Source organism: Triticum aestivum, chromosome 6B (assembly GCF_018294505.1).
Source record: "Triticum aestivum cultivar Chinese Spring chromosome 6B, IWGSC CS RefSeq v2.1, whole genome shotgun sequence".
NCBI lineage: Eukaryota > Viridiplantae > Streptophyta > Magnoliopsida > Poales > Poaceae > Triticum > Triticum aestivum.
In genome coordinates this window covers 728,892,211-728,917,194 of record NC_057810.1, presented here as the reverse complement: position 1 = coordinate 728,917,194, position 24,984 = coordinate 728,892,211, and the positions used below count along the sequence as shown (strand labels likewise).

Here is a 24,984-nt window from a genome sequence, read left to right as displayed (position 1 = left end):
TTTTACATGTAGATGACACGTGGCCTCTTTGCCATCTGCCAGCTAATGGCAAAGCTCTTTGCCATCTGCTGGCAGATAGCAACGTGACTATATTGCCCCATTTAATTTTATTTTTTCTTATATCAATTCATTTTCACCTTCCAATGAAATCAAATAGCAATATCAGGGCATGAACAGATCTAAAGAACACAAACCACAAGCATAGACTCGGAGAAGACCAGGCACGACCACTGTGACGTCACTTCCCTTAATAATTATATCCTTACACTATACACGTTTCACAACTATAATTTGAACACCTGCTTGCCATAAATAAATATATGTTTACACTATACACAAGTGAATCATGTTGTGTCATTTACATGACGGGTAAATTAAATGAACATGTCTTGATTAGGTACGACATACTTTGGACAAGGAAGAGACCTGCAGATAAATAACACAATTAAACAAACAAGTACTGAAATATAAGTGTTCCGCATTAAGCTTGCTAGTAAGGAAAATATCAGGAGATGGCTTGCTAGCTTTCACCTCTAGATCACCCCCATGGCAACTTGATACATCAGAGCAAGAAAACATTCCCCAATGGTTACAAACCTTCGGTGCAAAATGACATTCATGGGATTTGAAGACATCACTAAGAAATATCAGGTTCTATATGAGTCTGACTTATTAAAGAACAGAGAACAATGAAGAAAAGTGCAGTACATTAAATCAAGGCCAAATGATACATTGCATGCATCACCGAGCAGAAAAATAAATGGTGTCTAATATTATATTTTTCCCTTCCAATAGAGAGACTCCTTCTATATGTTTAACCAGTGATTAATTCCGGTTACACCAAATAAACATAGTTCTAAATGATACCAACATTTTTTATGAAACAAAGGACAACCAAAATTAACTCTTCATGTCCTTTTAACTCTGAAATTCCACCAAAGGTAAGCATACAATAATTTTATAGTGTATAATTATACAAAAGAAGAACATGTTACGTGTGTAGATAGCGCAAGGTGGCATATTATCACTCAGAGCATATATTAGCACATAGTATGATGAAAATTGGAACTGGATGTACTGTCAGCATGTCTTTCTCCTTATTCTGTATATCATCATTTCCTCTACACTTGACATGATAGCTTGAGAAAAAAAAGATGAGTATCCAGATATGTACATAGTTATGGCTAGATTCCTTGTTTTGTCCAAGAAAGATAAGTCATGAGCCCATCATCTTATTACAGCAAGGCACATCTCTATCAGTGGTACAAGAGGTATAAATTTTATATTTTCTTTTCCAAGAAAAAACTCCTGCAATTTCCAAATGCATGGCTGCAGCCGCTGGCTGCAACGTCGACCCAATGGTGCTTGTCTGGGTGAAGTACAAGGCCGTTGGGCTCGTCGCCGGGGAGTTCTGCAACCCACATCAGTTTCTATGACTATAATTTCTACTATTGTACTCTTTGTAGTTTTTAATGCATAAATTAATCTAATGTTGGGAGATTTCCAAGGACTAACTAAGACAATCAGAATCGGAGAGGAGAGTTTCTCAACAGCAACAAAATGAATTAGAGGAGAGTCAACTAACCTTCCTTTCTTGCTTCGTCACCCCCTCATGGGTTATGAGCTATGACGACCATGATGCCGGCCGTGCGTCCGAGCGCCTGTGGTCTGTACATCGACGACCTGCCCTTTTCTCATTTTCTGGTCACCGAAGAGTTCGATCGACCAGAAACATGGAAGGGCGAGAGTACTCATGTTCCTGCCCTGTGTGTGTTTTCTTTGCGCGAAAGTTCCTGTTTCAGTCAGAGAGGTAGAACAATCAGAAAATGAGAAGGTCTTTCACTTCCTTACAAAATGAAATTTCTGTCTTGCAAGTTTACAAAGTCATCAAGTTAAGCACTTACGATAAAATTATCTGACTCAGAAAGCTGATATCACTCAAACAAAAAACTTGTTATACAATATTGAGTTTTGAAATAGCTATCAAATCTGAACTGAACTTCACAGAATTCAAAAGTAGTATAGCTGACAATGGGCCGTAGATGATAATTTTTCTGAGAATATATATGCTAGTTTGGCAATCCTAAGAAGAGCTGGTAAATATCAAGAGGCATATGCATACAACCGTACTACCATAAAAGGAAATAGGGAAGAACTCACCCGATCAGAGCCAATTGAACAATGAGAACATCCAGCTTACATGCAACACCATCGGTGGTAAAACTGCAGCTGTCCCTAAACTGAAGAAAATATCAAAGAAATTAAACCATCATTACCAATGAGTGGATTTGTAAGAAAACCAACAACATGAATATCCTTGATGTAGTAGTAATTAATAGGATATCGATATGAAGAAAATGATATTTGGTTGAAAGTAATCCAGATGTAGGCCAACTACAAAAACACAACCATCTACAAATAGAAAACATGGGTTGGCATACAACAATCAGAAGCAGACCTTGCTCATCATCGCTTGATACTAAAACTTTAAATATTGATGCAGAATTGACTGAACCCTGAAAACAAACTACAACAAACAACTGAAATCTAATACTCTACACATGCTGGAATCATGTTTTTTACTACAAAAGATGAAGGCATAAACAAGCTAAGTATCTCAGTTGTAGCTACCAAACATTCAGACTTTCTTGTGTCATAGTCGAACGCAAGTAGGATTTCAACAAACTTCAGTTTAGAAAAGCTCCTTTCGACAGATGCAATCGTCACATGAATGTTTAACAAAATTCTGTATGCAATAATAGCATTAGGATAGATTCAGGAGCGCTTCTTCAAAAAATTCAGAATATCAAGTGGGCCCATAGATTTCTAAAGTGAGCCCTGCAGAAAAAGTAGCTCACAACAATTCAAGTCTATCAATATCTTTATGTTCTCCACTCTTAAGTGCATCTTCAAGATTAACACAAGCAGCCAATAAACTCTTGTCATCCAAGGATCGCAGTCTATCTGTAGTAAACAAGAAACCAAATATCTAGTTTTTGTTTATTCCTTCGCTTTGAAGCACCAGAATCATACATCCTTCCCGGATGCATGATTCCTTATGTTTAATAAGACAAACATAATCTGAATCAATTCAAACTCTGAGAATTGTAGCTATAAGAAAATAGAAAAGGACTTCACCCAGATGTAAGATTTTGAATTTTTCGTTTAACAAAAAAGTAGCCTACTGCCTACTGCCTACACTAACGAAATAAAGTAGGGCTTGGACGCTTTATCTACAAGAACCATGGCCTGACAAGAACTTACCCTAGCAAGGGAAGGGATGATGTGCGCTAGGGCTAGTTCATTCATTGGCTCCAACCTACAAGTTTTAGGTAAAAACAGCACAGGTAAAAGGCTATTTCAAACAGCACAGGTTGGGGCATGAGGTTCAGGCGTGATGCTGGGGCTCAGGAACTCACTCGTACGGCGACTTGGGGGTTGGCGACTCCATGGATGCTTCAGCAGCCGCAGCAGCGCGAGCCAACAGCCGGGAGCCTGCTCCCCTCCACCGCGGGCCACTGTCGTGCCGCGCAGCTCCAGTCGCCGCAGGCCGCGGCGCCCGCCTCCCGCCGCCTTGTGCCCCGCCGCGTCGCGCCCAGCAGCGTGAGCGAGCGAACAGCCGTGAGCCGCGGCACCCGCCTCCCGCCGCCTTGGGCCCCGCCGCGTCGCCCGCGCCTCCAACCGCCGCTCGCTAGGGTTGCTGTGCGTGAGTTGGGGTGGAGAACGGATAAGATGTGTGTGTGCTAGCTGAGGGGGTGTGTCATTTTTTTTGAGGGAAGGGGTGTGTCAATTGAATACGTATGGATGTGGGACCCTAGGGCTGCCATGTCATCAATCCATGACACAAACATTTCAACCAATGAGAAGAAAAAATAACCCCACAGTTTTTTTATCTAGAAAAAAATAACCCATCTCTTTGCCATCTGCCAGCAGATGGCAAAGAATCTTTGCCGTCTGCTGGCAGATGACAAAGAGGTGGGGCTAGTATGCCGTTACACTCTTGACGGCCACAGGATTTGCCAACCTCTTTGCCATCTGCTGGCAGATGGCAAAGATTATTTGCCATCCACTAGCAGATGGCAAAGAATTGGCTGATGGCAACCATGTTATTTGCCATCTGTCAGTTCTTTGCCATCTGTTTTTTATAAGCAGATGGCAAAGATGTTCTTTGCCATCAGCTGGCAGATGGCAAAGAGCTGGCTGATGGCAAATTCCCAGTTTCCAGTAGTGCATTAAGTAATGGAGAAGCCTCCCCCAACCTTGTGGGAGACTTTCTTCTTTGATTTGCACAAAATTATATATATCCCGTAAGGCAGCTTGTTTCTTATGAGCAGGGAAATATTTAGCAGAGAAGTAATAAATCATATCCTGGGGACTACGCACACAACCAGGAGCAAGAGAATTATACAAAGTCTTAGCATCACCCTTTAATGAGAACAGGAATATCTTAAGGATATAAAAGTGCCGAGATCTATCATCATGAGTAAACAAGGTGGCTATATCATTCAACTTGGTAAGATGTGCCACAACAGTTTCAGATTCAAGGCCATAAAAAGGATCAGATTCTACCAAAGTAATAATTTCAGGATCAACAGAGAATTCATAATCCTTATCAGTAACAAAGATAGGTGAAGTAGCAAAAGCAGGGTCAGGTTTCATTCTAGCATTAAGAGATTGCTGCTTCCATTTAGCTAATAGTTTCTTAAGATCATATGTATCTTTGCAAGCAAAAATAGCTTCAACAGCTTCTTTATTCACAAGATAACCCTCAGGAACAACAGGAAATACATAATCATTGGGAGAATTTTCATCATCACTATCATCAATAATAGCATCTTCAATAATTTCATTCTCTCTAGCCCTAGCAAGTTGTTCATCAAAAATTTACCTAATGGCACAGTAGTATCACGCACAGAAGTACTTTCATCATAAGTATCATGCAAAGCAGAAGTGGCATCATCGATAACATGCGACATATCAGAATTCATAGCAGTAGCAGGTTTAGGTGTCGCAAGCTTACTAATAATGGAAGGTGAATCTAGTGCAGAGCTAGATGGCAGTTCCTTACCTTCCCTCGTAGTTGAGGCAAAAATCTTGGTTTTAGCGTCTTTCAAGTTCTTCATAGTGATCAACAGATATAAATCCCAAGTGACTCCGAGAATAGAGCTATGCTCCTCGGCAACGGCGCCAGAAATTAGTCTTGATGACCCACAAGTGTAGGGGATCGCAACAGCTTTCGAGGGTAAAGTATTCAACCCAAATTTATTGATTGGACACAAGGGGAGCCAAAGAATATTCTTGAGTATTAGCAGTTGAGTTGTCAATTCAACCACACCTGGATAACTTAGTATCTGCAGCAAAGTATTTAGTAGCAAAGTAGTATGATAATAAAGGTAACGGTGACAAAAGTAAACATAGTAATAGCAATATTTTTGGTGTTTTGTAGTGATTATAACAGCAGCAACGGAAAAGTAAATAAGCGAAGCACAATATGTGAAAAGCTCGTAGGAAATGGATCAGTGATGGATAATTATGTCGGATGCGATTCCTCATGTAATAGCTATAACATAGGGTGACACAGAACTAGCTCCATTTCATCAATGTAATGTAGGCATGTATTCCGTAAATAGTCATATGTGCTTATGGAAAAGAACTTGCATGACATCTTTTGGCCTACCCTCCCGTGGCAGCGGGGTCCTAGTGGAAACTAAGGGATATTAAGGCCTCTTTTTAATAGAGAACCAGACCAAAGCATTAACACATAGTGAATACATGAACTCCTCAAACTACGGTCATCATCGAGAAGTATCCGGATTATTGTCACTTCGGGGTTGTCGGATCATAACACATAACAGGTGACTATAGACTTGCAAGATAGGATCAAGAACACACATATATTGATGAAAACATAATAGGTTCAGATCTGAAATCATGGCACTACTCGGGCCCTAGTGACAAGCATTAAGCATAGCAAAGTCATAGCAACATCAATCTCAGAACATAGCGGATACTAGGGATCAAACCCTAACAAAACTAACTTGATTACATGGTAAATCTCATCCAACCTATCACCGTCCAGCAAGCCTACGATGGAATTACTCACGCACGGCGGTGAGCATCATGAAATTGGTGATGGAGGATGGTTGATGATGACGACGGCGACGAATCCCCCTCTCCGGAGCCCCGAACGGACTCCAGACCAGCCCTCCCGAGAGAGATTAGGGCTTGGCGGCGGCTCTGTATCGTAAAACGCGATGAAACTTTCTCTCCGATTTTTTTCTCCGTAAAACGGAATATATAGAGTTGGAGTTGAGGTCGGTGGAGGTCCAAGGGGCCCACGAGATAGGGGGGCACGCCCTATAGGGGGGGCGTGCCCCCCTGTCTCGTGGACAGGCCCTGGGCCCCCTGGTGTATTTCTTTCGCCCAGAAATTCTTATTAATTCCAAAAAGTGCCTCTGTGGATTTGCAGGTCATTCCGAGAACTTTTATTTTCTACACATAAAACAACATCATGGCAGTTCTGCTGAAAACAGCGTCAGTCTGGGTTAGTTTCATTCAAATCATGCAAGTTAGAGTCCAAAACAAGGGCAAAAGTGTTTGGAAAAGTAGATACGTTGGAGACGTATCACAATGCTTATGTAAAAAAGTTTCAGCTTGATAAGCTCAATCCCAAATCGGAGAAGTGCGTCTTCATAGGATACCCAAAAGAAATTGTTAGGTACACCTTCTATCACAGATCCGAAGGCAAGATCTTTGTTGCTAAGAGTGGATCCTTTCTAGAGAAGGACTTTCTCTCGAAATAAGTGAGTGGGACGAAAGTAGAACTTGATGAGGTAATTGTACCTTCTCTCGAGTTGGAAAGTAGTTCATCACAGAAATCAGTTCTAGTGATACCTACACCAATTACTGAGGTAGTTAAATGATGATGATCAAGAAACTTCAGATCAAGTTACTACCAAACCTCGTAGGCCAAACAGAATACATTTCACACAAGAGTGGTACAGGAATCCTATTCTGGAGGTCATGTTACTTAACCATGACAAACCTACGAACTATGAGGAAGCGATGATGAGCCCAGATTCCCCGAAATGGCTTGAGGCCATAAAATCTGAGATGGGATCCATGTGTGAGAACAAATTGTGGACTTTGGTTGACTTGCCCAATGATCGGCAAGGCATAGAGAATAAATGGATCTTCAAGAGGAAGACAGATGCTGATAGTAGTGTTACTATCTACAAAGCTTGAATTGTCACAAGAAATGTTTTCGACAAGTTCAAGATGTTGACTACAATGAGATTTTCTCACTTGTATTGATGCTTAAAAGTCTGTCTGAATCATGTTAGCAATTGCCGCATTTTATGAAATTTGGCAAGTGGATGTCAAACCTGCATTTCTTAATGGATTTCTTAAAGAAGAGTTGTATATGATACAACCAGAAGGTTTTGTCAATCCTAAAGGTGCTAACAAAATGTGCAAGCTCCAGCGATCCATCTATGGACTGGTGCAAGCATCTCGGAGTTGGAATATACGCTTTGATGAGTTGATATGTGAATGTCATATTGTTGATCGGAAACGATGTAGAATTTTTTGGAAAGCATAAAGGAGTTTTTCAAAGAAAGACCTCAGTGAAGCTGCTTACATATTGAGCATCGGGATCTATAGAGATAGCTCAAGACGCTTGATAAGTTTTTTCAATGAGTACATACCTTGACAAGAATTTGAAGTAGTTCAAAATGGAACAGCCAAAGAAGGAGTTCTTGCCGGTGTTGCAAGGTGTGAAGTTGAGTAAAGACTCCAAACCTGACCACGGAATAAAATAGAAAGAGAATGAAAAGTCATTCCCTACGCCTCAGTCATAGGTTCTATAAAGTATGATATGTTGTGTACCAGAACTATTGTGTACCTCACCATGAGTTTGTCAAGAGGATACAATAGTGATCCAGGAATGGATCACTGGACAGCAGTCAAAATTATCCTTAGTGGAATAAGGAAATGTTTCTCGGTTATGGAGGTGACAAAGAGTTCGTCGTAAAGAGTTACATCAATGCAAGCTTTGACACCGATCTGGATGAGTCTAATTCTCGATCTAGATACATATTGAAAGTGGGAGCAATTAGCTAGAGTAGCTCCATGCAGAGCATTGTAGACATAGAAAATTTGTAAAATACATATGGCTCTGAATGTGATAGACCCATTGACTAAACTTCTCTCACAAGCAAAACATGATCGCACCTTAATACTCTTTGGCTATTAATCCCATAGCAATGTGAACTAGATTATTGACTCTAGTAAATCCTTTGAGTATTAGTCACATAGAGATATGAACTAATCACATAAAGATGTGAACTATTGGTGTTAATCACATGACGATGTGAACTAGATTGTTGACTCTAGTGCAAGTGGGAGACTGAAGGAAATATGCCCTAGAGACAATAATAAAGTTGTTATTTATATATTTCCTTACATCATGATAAATGTTTATAATTCATGCTAGAATTGTATTAACCGGAAACTTAGTACATGTGTGAATACATAGACAAATAGAGTGTCACTAGTATGCCTCTACTTGACTAACTCGTTGAATCAAAGATGGTTAAGTTTCTAGCCATATACATGAGTTGTCATTTGATGAATGAGATCACATCATTAGAGAATGATGTGATTGACTTGACCCGTTCCGTTCTCTTAGCACTTGATCGTTTAGTATATTGCTATTGCTTTCTTCATGACTTATACATTTTCCTATGACTATGAGATTATGCAACTCCCGAATACTGGAGGAACAATTTGTGTGCTACCAAACATCACAACGTAACTGGGATATTATAAGGTGCTCTACAGGTGTCTCCGATGGTACTTGTTGAGTTGGCATAGATCAAGATTAGGATTTGTCACTCCGATTGTCGGAGAGGTATCTCTGGGCCCTCTCGGTAATGCACATCACTATAAGCCTTGCAAGCAATGTGACTAATGAGTTAGTTGTGGGATGGTGCATTACGAAACAAGTAAAGAGACTTGCCGGTAATGATATTAAACTAGGTATTGAGATACCGACGATCGAATCTCGGGCAAGTAACATACCGATGACAAAGGGAACAACGTATGTTGTTATTCGGTTTGACAGATAAAGATCTTTGTAGAATATGTGGGAGCCAATATGAACATCTAGGTTCTGCTATTGGTTATTGACCGAAGACGTGTCTCGGTCATGTCTATATAGTTCTCGAACCCGTAGGGTCCGCTCGCTTAACATTCGGTGATGATCGGTATTATGAGTTTATGTGTTTTGATGTAACGAAGATAGTTCGGAGTCCCGGATGTGATCACGAAAATGACGAGGTGTCTCGAAATGGTCGAGACATAAAGATTGATATATTGGACACCTATCTTCGGACACCAAAAGTGTTCCAAGTGATTTCGGAGAAAACCGGAGTGCCTGAGGGTTACCGGACCCCCCTCCCCCCACCCCGGGAGAACTAATGGGCCACATGGGCCTTAGTGGAGAGAGAGAGGGCCGGCCAGGGCAGGCCGTGCGCCCCTCCCCCTCTGGTCCGAATTGGACTAGGGAAGGGGGGCGGCGCGCCCCCTTTCCTTCTCCCTCTCCTCCTTCCTTTCCCCCTCCTAGTAGGAATAGGAAAGGGGAGTCCTACTCCTACTAGGAGGAGGACTCCTCCTCTCCTGGCAAGCCCTAAGGGCCGGCCGGCCTCCCCCCTTGCTCCTTTATATACGGGGGCAGGGAGCACCCTAGAACACACAAGTTGATTGTTTCCAGCCGTGTGCGGTGCCCCCCTCCACCATAATCCACCTCGGGCATATCATCGAGTGCTTAGGCAAAGCCCTGCGCCGGTAGCTTCATCATCACTGTCATCACGCCGTCGGGCTGACGAAGCTCTCCCTCGACACTCTGCTAGATTGTGAGTTCGTGGGACGTCACCGAGCCGAACATGTGCAGATCGCGGAGGTGCCGTACTTTCGGTACTAGGATCGGTCGATCGTGAAGACGTACGACTACATCAACCGCGTTGTCATAACGCTTCCTGAGGGAGTCCTGGACTAGGGGGTGTCCGGATAGCCGAACTATCATCATCGGCCAGACTCCAAGACTATGAAGATACAAGATTGAAGACTTCATCCCGTGTCCGGATGGGACTTTCCTTGGCGTGGAAGGCAAGCTTGGCGATACGGATATGTAGATCTCCTACCATTGTAACCGACTCTGTGTAACCCTAGCCCTCTCCGGTGCTTATATAAACCGGATGGCTTTAGTCCGTAGGACGAACAACAATCATACCATAGGCTAGCTTCTAGGGTTTAGCCTCCTTGATCTCGTGGTAGATCTACTCTTGTAACACACATCATCAATATTAATCAAGCAGGATGTAGGGTTTTACCTCCATCAAGAGGGCCCGAACGTTGGTAAAACATCGTGTCCCTTGTCTCCTGTTACCATCCGCCTAGACGCAGAGTTCGGGACCCCCTACCCGAGATCCGCCGGTTTTGACACCGACATTGGTGCTTTCATTGAGAGTTCCTCTGTGTCGTCAACGATAGGCTCGATGGCTTCTTTGATCATCATCAACGACGCAGTCCAGGGTGAGACCTTCCTCCCCGGACAGATCTTCGTATTCGGCGGCTTTGCACTGCAGGCCAATTCGCTTGGCCATCTGGAGCAGATCGAAAGCTACGCCCCTGGCCATCAGGTCAGATTTGAAAGTTTGAACTTCACGGCTGACATCCGCGGGGACTTGATCTTCGATGGATTCGAGCCACAGCCGAGCGCGCCGCACTGTCACGAAGGGCATGATTTAGCTCTGCAGCCGGACAGTACCCTGGAGGCCGCACTCGAGCCTGCTCCGATCTTCAATTCGGAGCCGGCTGCGCAGATCAAGGACGGATGGCTAGACACCACCTCGGGGGCTGCAACCTCTACGGCCATAGAGCCAAACACTGACCTTGTCCCTCATAAAGCCCGTGAGTCCGAGGTGCCGTACTCCGAACCTCCCGCGCCCCCTCCAACCGAATCCGGTTGGGCGCCGATCATGGAGTTCACCGCCATGGACATCTTTCAACACTCACCTTTCGGCGACATCTTGAGCTCGCTAAAGTATCTCTCGTTATCAGGAGAGCCCCGGCTAGACTACGGTCAGGACGGTTGGGATGCGGACAACGAAGAAATTCAACGCCCACCCACCACCCACCTAGCAGCCACTGTCGACGATCTAACCGACATGCTAGACTTCGACTCCGAAGACATCGACGATATGGACGACGATGCCGGAGACAACCAAGAACCAGCGGCTATCGGGCACTAGAAAGCCACCCCAACTCACGACGTATACATGGTGGATACACCAAAAGGAAGCGATAATGAGGAACAACGGGACATGGCGAAGGACAACTCCCCCAGCAAACAACCAAAACGGCGACGCAAGCGCCGCCCGAAGCCCCACCTCGATAAAAACCGCACCCATACAGACCCGGCCCTAGAGTAGGGCGAAGCAGTGGACGGCGAACACGCCACCAAGCAATCATCTGAACACGGTGAACTAGACAAGCAACCCATCCCCAGCGAAAACAAGAGCCTAGACGATCTGACGCCGAAGACATCACCAGAGCATAAGAACCTTCATAAAAGGCTCGTCGCTACTGCAAGAAGTTTGAAGAAGCAAAAGCGGAAGCTCAAAACAGCAGAGGACGCACTCAGAATGAGATGGAGCAAAGTACTCAATACCGCAGATAAATATGACGCTAGTCGCCAGGCAAAGAGTTACCCGAAGCGCAAGCTGTTGCCCGAATTCGACGAGGAGGCCTTAGAGCCCCCGCAGTCAAAAAAGAAAGAGGCCGCCTGGCCGGATAGACGACCAGATGACAGGGTAAGAGCAGCAAGGGGCTCTGCATACAAGCCGGCACACGATCAGCATAAAGATCCTCGGAAAAAGGATGACCCGGTCAGGTCTATCTACGGGCCAAAAAAGAAGACTCCAGGAAGCAACACAACCCGCCGAGCGTTTGAAGACAACGGGACACCCAAATACAGGGGCACCGCACACCCACTATGTTTCACCGATGAGGTACTGGATCATGAATTTCCAGCGGGATTCAAACCCGTAAACATAGAGGCATATGACGGAACAACAGACCCCGGAGTCTGGATTGAAGATTATATCCTACACATACATATGGCCAGAGGAGACGATCTCCATGCCATAAAATACCTACCCCTCAAGCTCAAAGGGCCAGCTCGGCATTGGCTCAAAAGCCTCCAAGAAAATACCATTCGAAGTTGGGAAGAGCTCGAGGATGCGTTTCGAGCAAATTTTCAAGGGACTTATGTCCGCCCTCCGGATGCAGACGATTTAAGTCATATATATAACTCAACAGCCCGGACAGACAACACACAAATTCTAGAACAGGTTCCTCACCAAAAAGAACCAAATAGTCGACTGTCCGGACGCCGAAGCCTTAGCAGCCTTTAAGCACAATGTCCGAGACGAATGGCTCGCCAGACACCTCGGCCAGGAAAAACCAAGAACAATGGCCGCACTAACAAGCCTCATGACCCGCTTTTGCATGGGGGAGGACAGCTGGCTGGCTAGATGCAGCACCAGTGACCCGAGTACATCCGAAGTCAGCGATGGAAATGGGAAATCACGACACAGAAAAGATCAGCGCCGGAATAAGGAAAATGGCCCAAATAGCACGGCGGTCAACTCCGGATTCAAAAGCTCTCGGCCGAATAACAAAACACTGCCCCTCAAGGACAATAGCGACGAGCTATCCAACCTAAACAAAATTCTGGATAGGCTATGTCAAATACATAGTACCTCCGGGAAGCATGCAAACCATACCCACAGAGATTGTTGGGTCTTCAAGCAGTCCGGCCGACTTAACGCCGAACGCAAGGGGCTCGACGCACAAAGGGAAGACGACGAACCCCACAAGCAGCACGCCGAAAAACAGAAAACTTTCCCACTAGAAGTCAAAACAGTGAACTCACTTCATGTGATAACACGAAAACTCAGTGCGACACCTGCCATACCAGGACACCATCTGCAGTATGGGGGTAGACCCTACCAAAATTCGCCGTAGCAGCACTTCTTTCAAAGGAGTGGCGCCAGGCCTTCAAGCCAATTGTACAGGCTCTGTACCACTAGAGGTTGTGTTTGGTTCATCCAACAACCTCGGCCGCGAAAAGCTCACTCTCCATATCGCCCCATATAACAGTAGCCCTTAAGCACTACTGGGACGCGAAGCTTTCGCCCGCTTTAATGCAATACCACATTACGCGTCTCTTACGCTTAAAATGCCCGGTCCACGCGGCATAATCTCATTAACGAGTAACTCCGAGTGTTCCTCGACCATGGAGAACGTGAGACTGCCTTGACAGCCACACACTAATCCGACCTTGCAGGTCAAAGCCACTAAAAACAAGTCATTCAGACCTCGGACACGGTTAGGCGAGTCCGAAGTAACTAAACAAGGGGCTTCCCAGCCACATACCCCTTTACAAGGGGCCGAGCGTATAAACGGTGAGAGCCAATAAAGCTCAACTTTATTCATCTTCCAAATTATACTTTATTTTAAATACAACTTTTGCACGATATTTCTTCCAAACTAAGTCCTTCTCTTTTACAGATGAAGCACGTGCTACACCCGTCCAGGATACAGCACAACGGAGACACAGGCGCAGACGTGCAGCAGGGACCCGTTGCAAGGATTCTTTTCAGATTAAGACCCTACGTAAACCTTTCTTACTGTCTCTTGTTGATACACATCCCCCGGTTTTCTACCATAACCGAGGAGGAGGCTGGCGTTTTGGCATCGGCCGCGTCAGAAGTTCCCGCCTGTACCTGGACACTAGGGGCTTAGGGCATTGTTCTGCCCGGTATCATAAAGACCGAACACCTCAGGGAGTGCTCGGCGTCTCGAGTTAGGCCTTATATGCATCAGCTCCGAATCATGGCTTTGGTCAAATGTTGGGTTTGCCCGGCTCCTGTGTTTTGCTACCTTACGTTCCGCTCCATCAGCTAACGCGGCACCAGGAGAACTACTACGATTGTGCCCCGGTTCGGCTGGGCGAGCACCTCAGTAGAGAAAGCCGAAAACTGACTGTCATGATATAGCCAGAGACTGGTCAACCACTCGATCGACTATTGGAATGTTTAGAATTCCTCCGCTTTGACGAAGGATCGCTTCCCGGTCAGGCACGTACGCGCCCCGAGTTCGGAGAGCGCGGTGCCTCTAGGGGCTATATAGTAGCCCCACCTTCGAGCTCCTATAGCTAAGTGAAAGTGATAAAGCATTATAGTCCGGTTGCCTAGTTTGCTATGCTATCACCTCCTTCAAAGGACCAAGACGTTGGATTAAGTGTGAAAAAGCTCTTTTCTTTTTTGCAAACACCCCCGCACCATGTGCATGGGAGCTGAAGCCAAAGACTACAACTTTCAGGTTATTCATACATATACGGCCGCACAGGAGATAGTTCAATACTTGAACGCACAAGTATAAAAAGCTATTGCATTATAAACATGATCTCACAAATCATACACGTCATTTGAACATGACATCTTTCGAGCACTGCGACTCTATTAAACGAGCGCCTTGCAAGACTTCCTCAAAATAGTGCTCGGCGGGTAATCGGCTCTTGTCCGAACCCCGGGATGCACCAGCGGTGGCATCCATGTCCGCCCAGTATGTCTTCACACGGGCGAGAGCCATCCATGCACCTTCTATGCATGCCGACCGCTTCATCGCCTTGATATGCGGCACCGCTCCAAGGAATTGCTGCAACAAGCCAAAATAACTCTTAGGCTTGGGCCTTTCCGGCCACAGATGAGCGACCACATCCGTCATGGCAAGTCCAGACAATCTATTCAGCTCAGCCCACTCAGCCAGCCGATTAGTCAATGGAAGTGGACGCTCCAGACTATGGAATTGAGACCAGTAAAGCTCTTCCATTTCGTGATCCTTCTGGCTTCGGAAGTGCACGACTGCGTCCGCCGCACTCGCCGCCAAATCCAGATAAGGATCCTCCACACCACACAACTGGCCCAGCTGAGCATACTTCAGATTCGTGAACTTCCTACGCAGAAGAAAGGGCTTTCCAGCCGCAATGTCTCCGGCTTGACACAGTTCCTCCTTCATAGCCCGCATCTCACTCCGGGCATCCTTGACTTCGGCGGCAGCCTTCTTCAGGCCCACTTGCTCCACTCGGCGTTCTCCTTCAATAACCTCACAACGGTCGGTAGCATCTTTTAATTTCAAGGCCATTCTGGCCAACTCTCCCCTGTTTTGGCAGTGAGCAGCCTTTTCGGCTTTTAGCTCTTCTGCTGCCTTCAAGGCGGCCGCATCACTTATCCTGGCTTGCTCCTTGGCTCGAGCAAGCTCTGCTCGAAGATCTTCCACAGCAGCGGCACCATCTGCATCAAGCATACAAATTGTAAGGAACGGGCGCTAGCTCCCTTACTAGGCAACCGCGGAGCAACCGCCTACCTTGCGACTCGTTAAGTCGTTTATCGACCAGCGCGATGTCCGCATCCGCAACATCGAGTTGCCTCTTCAGTTCGGCAAATCCATCAGTCCGGCTGGCCACCGAACGCTCCGCCACCTGCATAGGAAAGGCGACATTCTATAACTGAGATTATGATCCTTGGCACGCTATCGCTTTCGACAGCATACCAAGTCTCAGGGGCTACTATCTATACAGGGCGCACTTCATGTGCAAAACTGTCAAAAGGTATGTCATTTTTTGTGTACCTCAAATCCCGTCAGCAAGCTTCTGACGGCCTCATACAACCCGCTCTCGGAGGATGAGATCCTTTCAATCACCGTACTCATTAATGCGCGGTGATCTTCTGAGATAGACGCCCTCTTGAGCAAATCCTGCAGCTCCACCGGCCGTACTCCAATGGGTGCCGGACTCTCCGGCCCCACCGGACTCGGGGAGACCCTCCCTGACGACACCTCAGGGTTGTCCGCCCCACCCGACGGGGCAGCAGATGGAGGCGTCTCGCTCTCCATCATCTCCGGACGAAGGTCCCCCGAAGTTGAGCTCTGCTGAGATGGGCTGAGATCCGAACTACAAGGTGAAAACTTCGGTTACCTTTGGAAATAATATAGGGGCGTTCCCTATTACAAAATTCTCCCTTTTTTTACTTACGGCTCGCTGGAGGGCTGATTCCTATGGGGAGACTGTGCGGCCGGGGCTCTTCCTGGCACAGGACCTTCCGGTGCAGATTTCTTTCCCCGCTTTGAGGCCTTGGCCTCCGGGTCTTCGGAAGCAGTCCTCTTCTCCCCCTGAAAGGAGGGACTCTCGACCCCCCCCCCTTACTGAAAGCCTCCTTGGCGGAGGTGGTAGTTTCCCTGTGCCCCCCTTCGCTCTCCTCCGAAGGCGCAAACTCCAACATTTTGACTAACACGGGATCCGGCGTGGTCTCAGGGAGGGGGCCGGACACCGTATCAGTTTTGCTTGCGCTATCCACTCCTGTCCAAGGGATAGCTGGTTAAAAGGCAAACCCATGATAAATAAATGGACAATATGTCCGGACACAGGGCTACTTACTTGAGTATCCGGGCGATTGCAGCTTAGGCCGGCGTCCTCGGTCAAGTCCGGACACATCTCTTGCGATCCGAAGAACAGTTTGTACATCTCCGCGGGTGTCAAACCCATGAAGTGTTGGAGAGCTCGTGGCCCCTCCGGATTAAATTCCCACAGGCGGAGGGGGCGACGTTTGCAGGGCAGAAGGCGCCGGATCAGCATAACCTATGCCACTGCGACCAGATTAATCTTCCTTTCTTGGAGGCCTCGAATCCGGTCCTGCAACAGGGGTACGTCTTTGGACGGCCCCCAGTTAAGCCCCTTGTTGACCCATGACGTCAGCCGTTGTGGAGGGCCCGAGCGGAAGACGGGTGGCGGCTTCTGCCTGCTGCCCCTTGGATCGGTGATATAGAACCACTCCTGTTGCCACGAGCCGAGCTCCTCCTGAAAAGAGCCCTCGGGCCATGGAGCATCGGCCCTCTTGCTTATAACCGCCCCGCCGCACTCTGCCTGACGCCCCTCAATCATCTTCGGCTCCACGTTGAAGGTTTTGAGCCACAAGCCAAAGTGAGGGGTAGTGCAGAGGAAGGCTTCGCAAACGACAATGAATGATGAGATGTGGAGGATGGACTCCGGAGCCAAGTCATTGAATTCCAGCCCATAGTAAAACATGAGCCCCCTCACGAAGGGATCCATCGGGAAGCCTAAACCCGATAGAGGTGAGACACGAACATGACGCTCTCGCCGGGCTCGGGAGTAGGAATAACTTGCCCTCGGGCAGGCAACCTATGCGAAATTTCGTAGGTCAAGTACCTGGCGTCTCTCAGCTTTAGCACGTCTTCTTCCGTGACGGAAGAGGGCATCCACCGGCCTTGTAGGTCCGAGCCGGACATTGTCGAAGGTCGAAGGTACCCGAATCTGGATCCCTGGGTATTGGAACTCGGGAGCGAGGGGCGGATTCGATTGAGGATTGAAGAAAAAGAACAGGCCTTGGTCTCATTATAAAGAGGAAGAATACCAAGAGCCGTCCCCGTGACCGTTTGGAACCCGCCTTCGATGGAGGGGGCGTGGCAACGGGCGCGGTTGGGTTACCCACGTCCGTATTGATGGGAATCCCGGAATAATGGGAACACGATCTCTGCTTCGACAAGACGTGCCAAGGAAACCGCTTCGCTAAACGCGCTGAGGTGGTACAATAAAAACAATTTGAGTAAAGGCTTGGTAGTGGTGTGACGTCACGCCACGAAATACGTTAGCAGATTGAACTTGTGTAAATATTATACTCTCTACGGTGGTATGTGGAAATTATTTTACAGAGCCGGACACTATCCTGGTGTTCACAATCTTCTATAGATTATTCGGAGGAGGAACCCGCCTTGCAATGCCAAAGACAATATGCGTGCCGGACTCATCGTCATTGAAGCCTGGTTCAGGGGCTACTGAGGGAGTACTGGACTAGGGGGTGTCCGGATAGCCAAACTATCATCATCGGCCGGACTCCAAGACTATGAAGATACAAGATTGAAGACTTCGTCCCGTGTCCGGATGGGACTTTCCTTGGCGTGGAAGGCAAGCTTGGCGATACGGATATGTAGATCTCCTACCATTGTAACCGACTCTGTGTAACCCTAGCCCTCTCCGGTGCTTATATAAACTGGATAGCTTTAGTCCGTAGGACGAACAAAAATCATACCATAGGCTAGCTTCTAGGGTTTAGCCTCCTTGATCTCGTGGTAGATCTACTCTTGTAACACACATCATCAATATTAATCAAGCAGGATGTAGGGTTTTACCTCCATCAAGAGGGCCCGAACCTGGGTAAAACATCGTGTCCCTTGTCTCCTGTTACCATCCGCCTAGACGCACAGTTCAGGACCCCCTACCCGAGATCCGCCGGTTTTGACACCGACACTTCCCCTCTCGTTGCTATGCATCACCATGATCTTGCGTGTGCCTAGGAAAATTTTTAAATCACTACATTCCCCAAAAGTTTTTTGTTGTATTTAGTTCGAAAGAGATTGTCCATTTTGTACACAAAGTGCATCAAGTTTTTGCCGTAACCCTCTCTACTTTTTTGCACATGCTATGTCGGTGAAATTATGATACCGTGCCAACTTTCAACCTTTTCAGAGTTCATTTGAAGTATTTTTCAATTTGAGGGTCATTTAGCTAAAAAATCAGTAAATGCATGAAATAATTTGTTTGCACATAAAATTTCTTCGCGTTTCAAATGCCAAAACACATAAGTACCCTAACTATTACAAAGATTCCATTCGGTTTGTTCGAAGCGGGACTTTCCAGATATATAAGTCCGGAAACTCACTAGAGAAGAAAGTGTTGATAGTGAGAAGCCGATCACATTCCAGAGTGGGATTTTTGGGCCGTGTGAAACTTTTTCTTCGCGTGTGTCCCTTTGCGCTGTAACCACGGACAATCTTCATCATTTAACTGGATGCTCGGGTCAATATTCACTGTGAATGGAGCAATTTGATGAAACTTTTCATAATCTTCTGACATGTCTGTCTTGTCATCCACTCCCACGATGTTTCTTTTCCCAGAAAGAACTATCTGGCGCTTTGGCTCGTCGTATGATGCATTCGCTACCTTATCTTTTCTTTTTCTCGGCTTGGTGGACATGTCCTTCACATAGAAAATCTGTGCCACATCATTGGCTAGGACGAATGGTTCGTCTGCATACGCAAGATTGTTGAGATCCACTATTGTCATTCCATACTGTGGGTCTTCCATTATCCCGCCTCGTGTCATATTCACCCATTTGCACCGAAACAAAATGACCTTAAAACCACGTCCATAGTGAAGTTCCCATATGTCCTCTATGTCACCATAATATGTTTCCTTTCCCGTCTTGGTTGCTGCATCAAAGCGGACACCACTGTTTTGGTTGGTGCTCTTCTTATCTTGGGCGCTCGTGTAAAATGTATTCCCATTTATCTCGTACCCTTGAAAGTCATTCTATTCTAAGATGGTAACTAGGATAGCAAGTACAGGTCATCTTCAATAGCGGCGTCATGCATGGCACGTGTCTGCAACCAGCCGGCCAAAGTCCCCGTTTGTTCACGTGTAATCAAGTCATCAGGGATCTCTAGGTGTTTGGCTGAGAGTATGCCCGTCCTTACATATTATTGTGTAGCCATATACGGAGCCACCAAGGCGGAATTCTGTAGAACTGTGTAGTGTGCTTGGCTGAGAGTATGCCCGTCCTTACATATTATTTGATCCCCTCCTAGCGTGCCTTTTCCATCCAGTCTGCCCTTATGCCGCGATTCAGGAACACCAGTCAGCTTAAGGTCAGGAATAAAGTCAATACAAAACTCAATGACCTCCTCATTTTCATGGCCCTTGGAGATGCTTCCTTTTGGCCTAGCACGGTTATGAACATACTTCTTTAAGACTCCCATGAACCTCTCAAAGGGGAACATATTGTGTAGAAATACAGGACCAAGAATGTTAATCTCTTCGCATAGGTGAACTAGGAGGTGTGTCATGATGTGGAAGAAGGATGGTGGGAACACCAACTCAAAACTGACAAAACATTGCACCAAATTATTCTCTAACCTTGGTATGATTTCTGGATCAATTACCTTGTGAGAGATTGCATTGAGGAATGCACATAGCTTCACAATGGCTAATCGAATGTTTTCCGGTAGAAGCACCCTCAATGCAACCGGAAACAGTTGCATCCTAATCACGTGGCAGTCATGAGACTTTATGTTCTGGAACTTTTTCTCTGCATATTTATTATTCCCTTTATATTCGACGAGAAGCCAGACGGTACCTTAACACTGAGCAAGCATTCAAAGAAGATTTCCTTCTCTTCTTTGGTAAGAGCATAGCTGGCATGACCCTGATGTATGCCGTTTTTTCCATGCATACATTGCTGGTCCTCCCGTGCCTTTGGTGTATCTTTTGTCTTCCCATACACATCTAAGAAGCCAAGCAGGGTCACACAAAGATTCTTCGTCACGTGCATCACGTCGGTTGCAGAGCGGACCTCTAGGTCTTTCCAATATGGCAGGTCCCAAAATATAGATTTCTTCTTCCACATGGGTGTGCGTCCGTCAGCGTCGTTCAGAATAGGTTGTCTGCCAGGACCTTTTCCAAAGACTACCTTCAAATCCTTGACCATATCATGTACATCAACACCAGTACGCTGGCTTCGTCCGGTGATCCGCCTCACCTTTGAAATGCTTGCCTTTCTTTCTTACGGGATGCCTGCTCGGAAGAAATCGACGATGTCCAAGGTACACATTCTTCCTACAATTATCCAAATATATATTGTCGGTATCATCCAAATAGTGCGTGCATGCACGGTATCCCTTGTTTGTCTGTCCTGAAAGGTTACTGAGAGCAGGCCAATCATTGATGGTCACGAACAGCAATGCCTTTAGGTCAAACTCTTCCTATCCGTGCTCATCCCATGCACGTACACCTGTTCCATTCCACAGTTGTAAGAGTTCTTCAACTAATGGCCTTAGGTACACATCAATGTCGTTGTCGGGTTGCTTAGGGCCTTGGATGAGCACTGGCATCATAATGAACTTCCACTTCATGCACAACCAAGGAGGAAGGTTATACATACATAGAGTCACCGGCCATGTGCTATGGTCGTTGCTCTGCTCCCCAAAAGGATTAATGCCATCTGTGCTTAGACCAAACCATACGTTCCTTGCGTCACCGGCAAACTCCTCCCTGTACTTTCTCTCGATTTTTCTCCACCGCAACCCGTCAGCGGGTACTCTTAACTTTCCGTCTTTCTTACGGTCTTCTCTGTGCCATCGCATCGCCTTGGCATGCTCTTTGTTTTGGAAGAAACGTTTCAATAGTGGTATTATAGGAGCATACCACGTCACCTTGGCAGGAATCTTTTTCCTGGGGCGCTCGCCCTCGACATCACCAGGGTCATCGCGGCTGATCTTATAGCGCAATGCACCGCATACCGGGCACGCGTTCAAATCCTCGTACTCACTACAGTAGATGATGCAGTCATTAGGGCATGCATGTACTTCTGCACCTCTAACCCTAGAGGGCAGACAGCCTTCTTTGCTTCGTACGTACTATCGGGCAATTCGTTGTCCTTTGGAAGCATATTCTTTATCATTACCAGCAACTTTCCAAATCCCTTGTAAGATACACCATTCTCTGCCTTCCATTGCAACAATTCCAGTGTGGTGCCCAACTTTTTCTTGTCATCTTCGCAATTTGGGTACAACAATTTCTTGTGATCCTCTAACATGCGCTGCAACTTTTTCTTCTCCTTTTCACTTGTATAGTTTCTCTTTGCATCAGCAATGGCCCGACCTAGATCATCAGCAGGCTCATCTGATGCCTCTTCTTCAGCTTCTTCCCCCATTGCCGGCTCAGCTTCTTCCCCCATTGTTGTATCATTGCATTCAGGGAACCCATGGCCAGGATAGTTGTCATTGTCCTCTTCTTCTTCATTATCTTCCATCATAACCCCTCTTTCTCCATGCTTGGTCCAAACATTATAGTGGGGCATGAAATGTCACAGCCCCAGATCAGCCCTTGTTTGTTTTCGCTTTAGCATCCATGCATCATGTTTAAAATTTTATGAAACTTGAAATGGGGATTGCCTAAACCCTAGCATTAAAGGAATTCAAATAGGTTCAACCAAAAATATTTTTCAGTGAATTCAAATGGCTTTAGAAAATGTTCATCATTTCTGGAAAAATGCTTTAAACCAGAACCAGAGGTGCTGCACATTTTTCATGTCACATTTGGTCACTGGATTAATTCATAAGTATTTGAATTTGGACATTTAAATTTTATAATATTTTTTAAATGTCCAAATAATCCTGAAAGTACTTGGGGGCTATTGGAAATAATCCAAATAGTGCCCACAATTTTTGTCGGGATTTTATAAAATGAGTTAGTATTTTTACTAATTCAAAACAGAGTAATAAAAAATAGAAAACTAAAACAAATAAAAGAGAGAGAGAGAAGGACTTACCTGACGCTTACCTGAGGCCCACTCACCTGGTGGCCCAGCACAATCGGCCCAGCCCACCACTGCAGCCCCTCCGTCGTCTTCCTCCCCTCGCCCCGAAGCAGGTGCGTGCCCGGCGCGCAGGCGAGCCGCGCCAGCTCCTCCTTGCCTGCCTGGCTACCCCCTCGTCGCCCTGGTCGCCTCCCGCGACGCCACGCAACCCCCCCGACGCTCTCTCACTCTCTCTGGATCTCTCCCCTTCCTCTGCTCTCCCCACCGAGAGCCGCCGCCAACGTCGCTCGCAACCACCGCGGCCACAGCCACTTCCTCGCTCCCTCTCCGCATCCCTGAGCTCCGTCCCGACCCCATGGAGCTGCACACCGACGCACACGACCAGAGGAGGCCCCAGTCGACCGGAGTGTCGTCGTCTTCATCCCCGGTGCCCGGAGATCGCCGCCGTAAATTCGCCGTCGCAGAAGCTCCCCCGAGCTCGCTGACCCCTCCGTTCGATCCACTGTGAGCCCCTCTTCCTCTTCCCCCTTCTCTCAAGCTCGCGCTCATCCCCTAGCTTCTTTCTCCACCGCGGCCGAGAGCTTCTCGCCGCCGGCCATGGCGTGGCCGTGGCCACAGCCACCGCAGCTTGTTTCCGAGCCCACCGTCGTGCTCACCGCGATCTCAGGAGTCCGTAGCACGCCCCAGCTCCTCCTGCCGTGCCCCCTAACACCGACCCCAAGCTCGCGCGAGCTCCGGCCGCTGCCGAGGTCGACGTCGTGCTCAACTCCGGCCACCTCCGCTCCAGCCGCCTCCACCACTGGAAGCGCCACTCCGCCAGCTCCCCGTAGATGCTCCCCGCGCCCCAAACCATGGCCTGTAGCACAATCCCGATGCGGACGCCGCCGCGATCTGAGGTCGCCGGCGGTTAAACGCCGGCAGCTGACGTGGCACCGTCGTTAGTAGTTAATGACTCCACTAATTAACCCACACTCTCACTGACATGCGGGCCCTGCGGCCTAACTAACCGGCTAACTAAAATAGATTAGGTTTAATCTAATTGCAGTGGCCCCACGCGTCAGTTTTGACCGCGCTGACGTGGCCGTTGACTGGGCCCACACGTCAGTGGCACTAACCAGCCCCAGTCACGGACCAGTGGACCCCACTGGTCAGGTTTGACCTGGGGCACCCAGTTGACTCTGCTGACGTCAAAGTGACGTGGTGCTGACGCCATAAATCATTTATGGATTTATTATTATTCAGGAAATTTCAGAAAAGGCCCTAAACTTCAATAAATCATAGAAATTCAACCGTAACTCCAATGGAAATAAGTTATATATGAAAAATTATCAGAAAAATTCAAGGAATCCATCTGTACCATTTCCATGCATGTTTGAACAATGTTTGTCCTCTGTTTTGGACAAAACAAATAAATGGCATTTAAACTCTCACATATGGAGTTTGAATTTGAATCTTGTATTCAAACCAACTTCATTTAAATCATAGCTAAGTGCATTAGCCCAAAACACATTCATATTGCCATGTCATAGCATGCATCATATTGTGCATTGCATTGATCGTGTTTCCTCTGTGTTTGCCGATGTTGTTCCCTCTCGATAGACGTGACTCCGATGATGTGATCGTTGACACTGATGAAGACTCAATGCTATCTTCAGAAGTGCCAGGCAAGCAAAACCCCCTTGTTCATTCCGATACAATCCTAATCTCTCGCTCCTGCTCTCTTTTAATGCATTAGGACAACACCGATTCATCTGTTACTTGCTGCGGTAGCTGAACCCCTTTATCCTTTGCATGACCTGTCATTGCCACAGTAAATAGATGAAACCCACTAGCATGAGTAGGAGTTGTTTGAGCCCTGTTGTGCCTACTCATTCATGTTTGTTTGTCATGCCTGCTACTGCTTAGAGTTGAGTCAGGTCTGATTCATCGGGGATGAATCAGAGGTGTGTGAACATGTCCTACTGTGTGTGAGCTAAGTGTGTGAACACGTTTTGGTAAAGGTAGCGGTGAGAGGCCATGTAGGAGTACATGGTGGGTTGTCTCATTGCAGCCGTCCTCAGGAACTGAGTTCTGTGTTTGTGATCCATGATTCAGCTACTAGCATACATTGGGCCCTGAAATATGACCCCGCTCGACTTCTTATTCACCCTAGTCCTCTGTCAAGGAGTTGCAAGTAGTTTCTGGTGTTTGTAGCTTACTGGAGGCCGTGGACAGCGCTGACGGTAGGGGTGGGCTGTGATGCGGTAGGTACGTGGCACGGTGTACCGGATGCCCGTTTGGTATCTCGGGAACCCTGTTCACATCGTTTGGGGCTGTGAGCGAAACTCCGGCCGGATCTCCTCATGGATGGAACCCGAATAGGCGATAAACCTGGACTAGAGACTTGAGTGTTTAGGTAGGTCGTGGTCTACACCCACGTCGGCTTTCGCTTGAAGTCTGCCGAGCACATGTCGTGTGCAGACGCTAAGTG

General features: G+C 46.9%; 1 long non-coding RNA gene across 1 annotated transcript; it reads right to left on the bottom strand.

Moving 5' to 3' along the window:
- Positions 1 to 225: 225 nt before the first annotated feature.
- LOC123135268 (uncharacterized) lies at positions 226 to 630 on the bottom strand. The gene is made up of 2 exons (XR_006465895.1): positions 532 to 630; positions 226 to 426 (listed from the first exon to the last, which is right to left on the bottom strand). It is a non-coding gene; the product is annotated as an uncharacterized lncRNA (long non-coding RNA).
- Between the last annotated feature and the right edge of the window lie 24,354 nt (positions 631 to 24,984).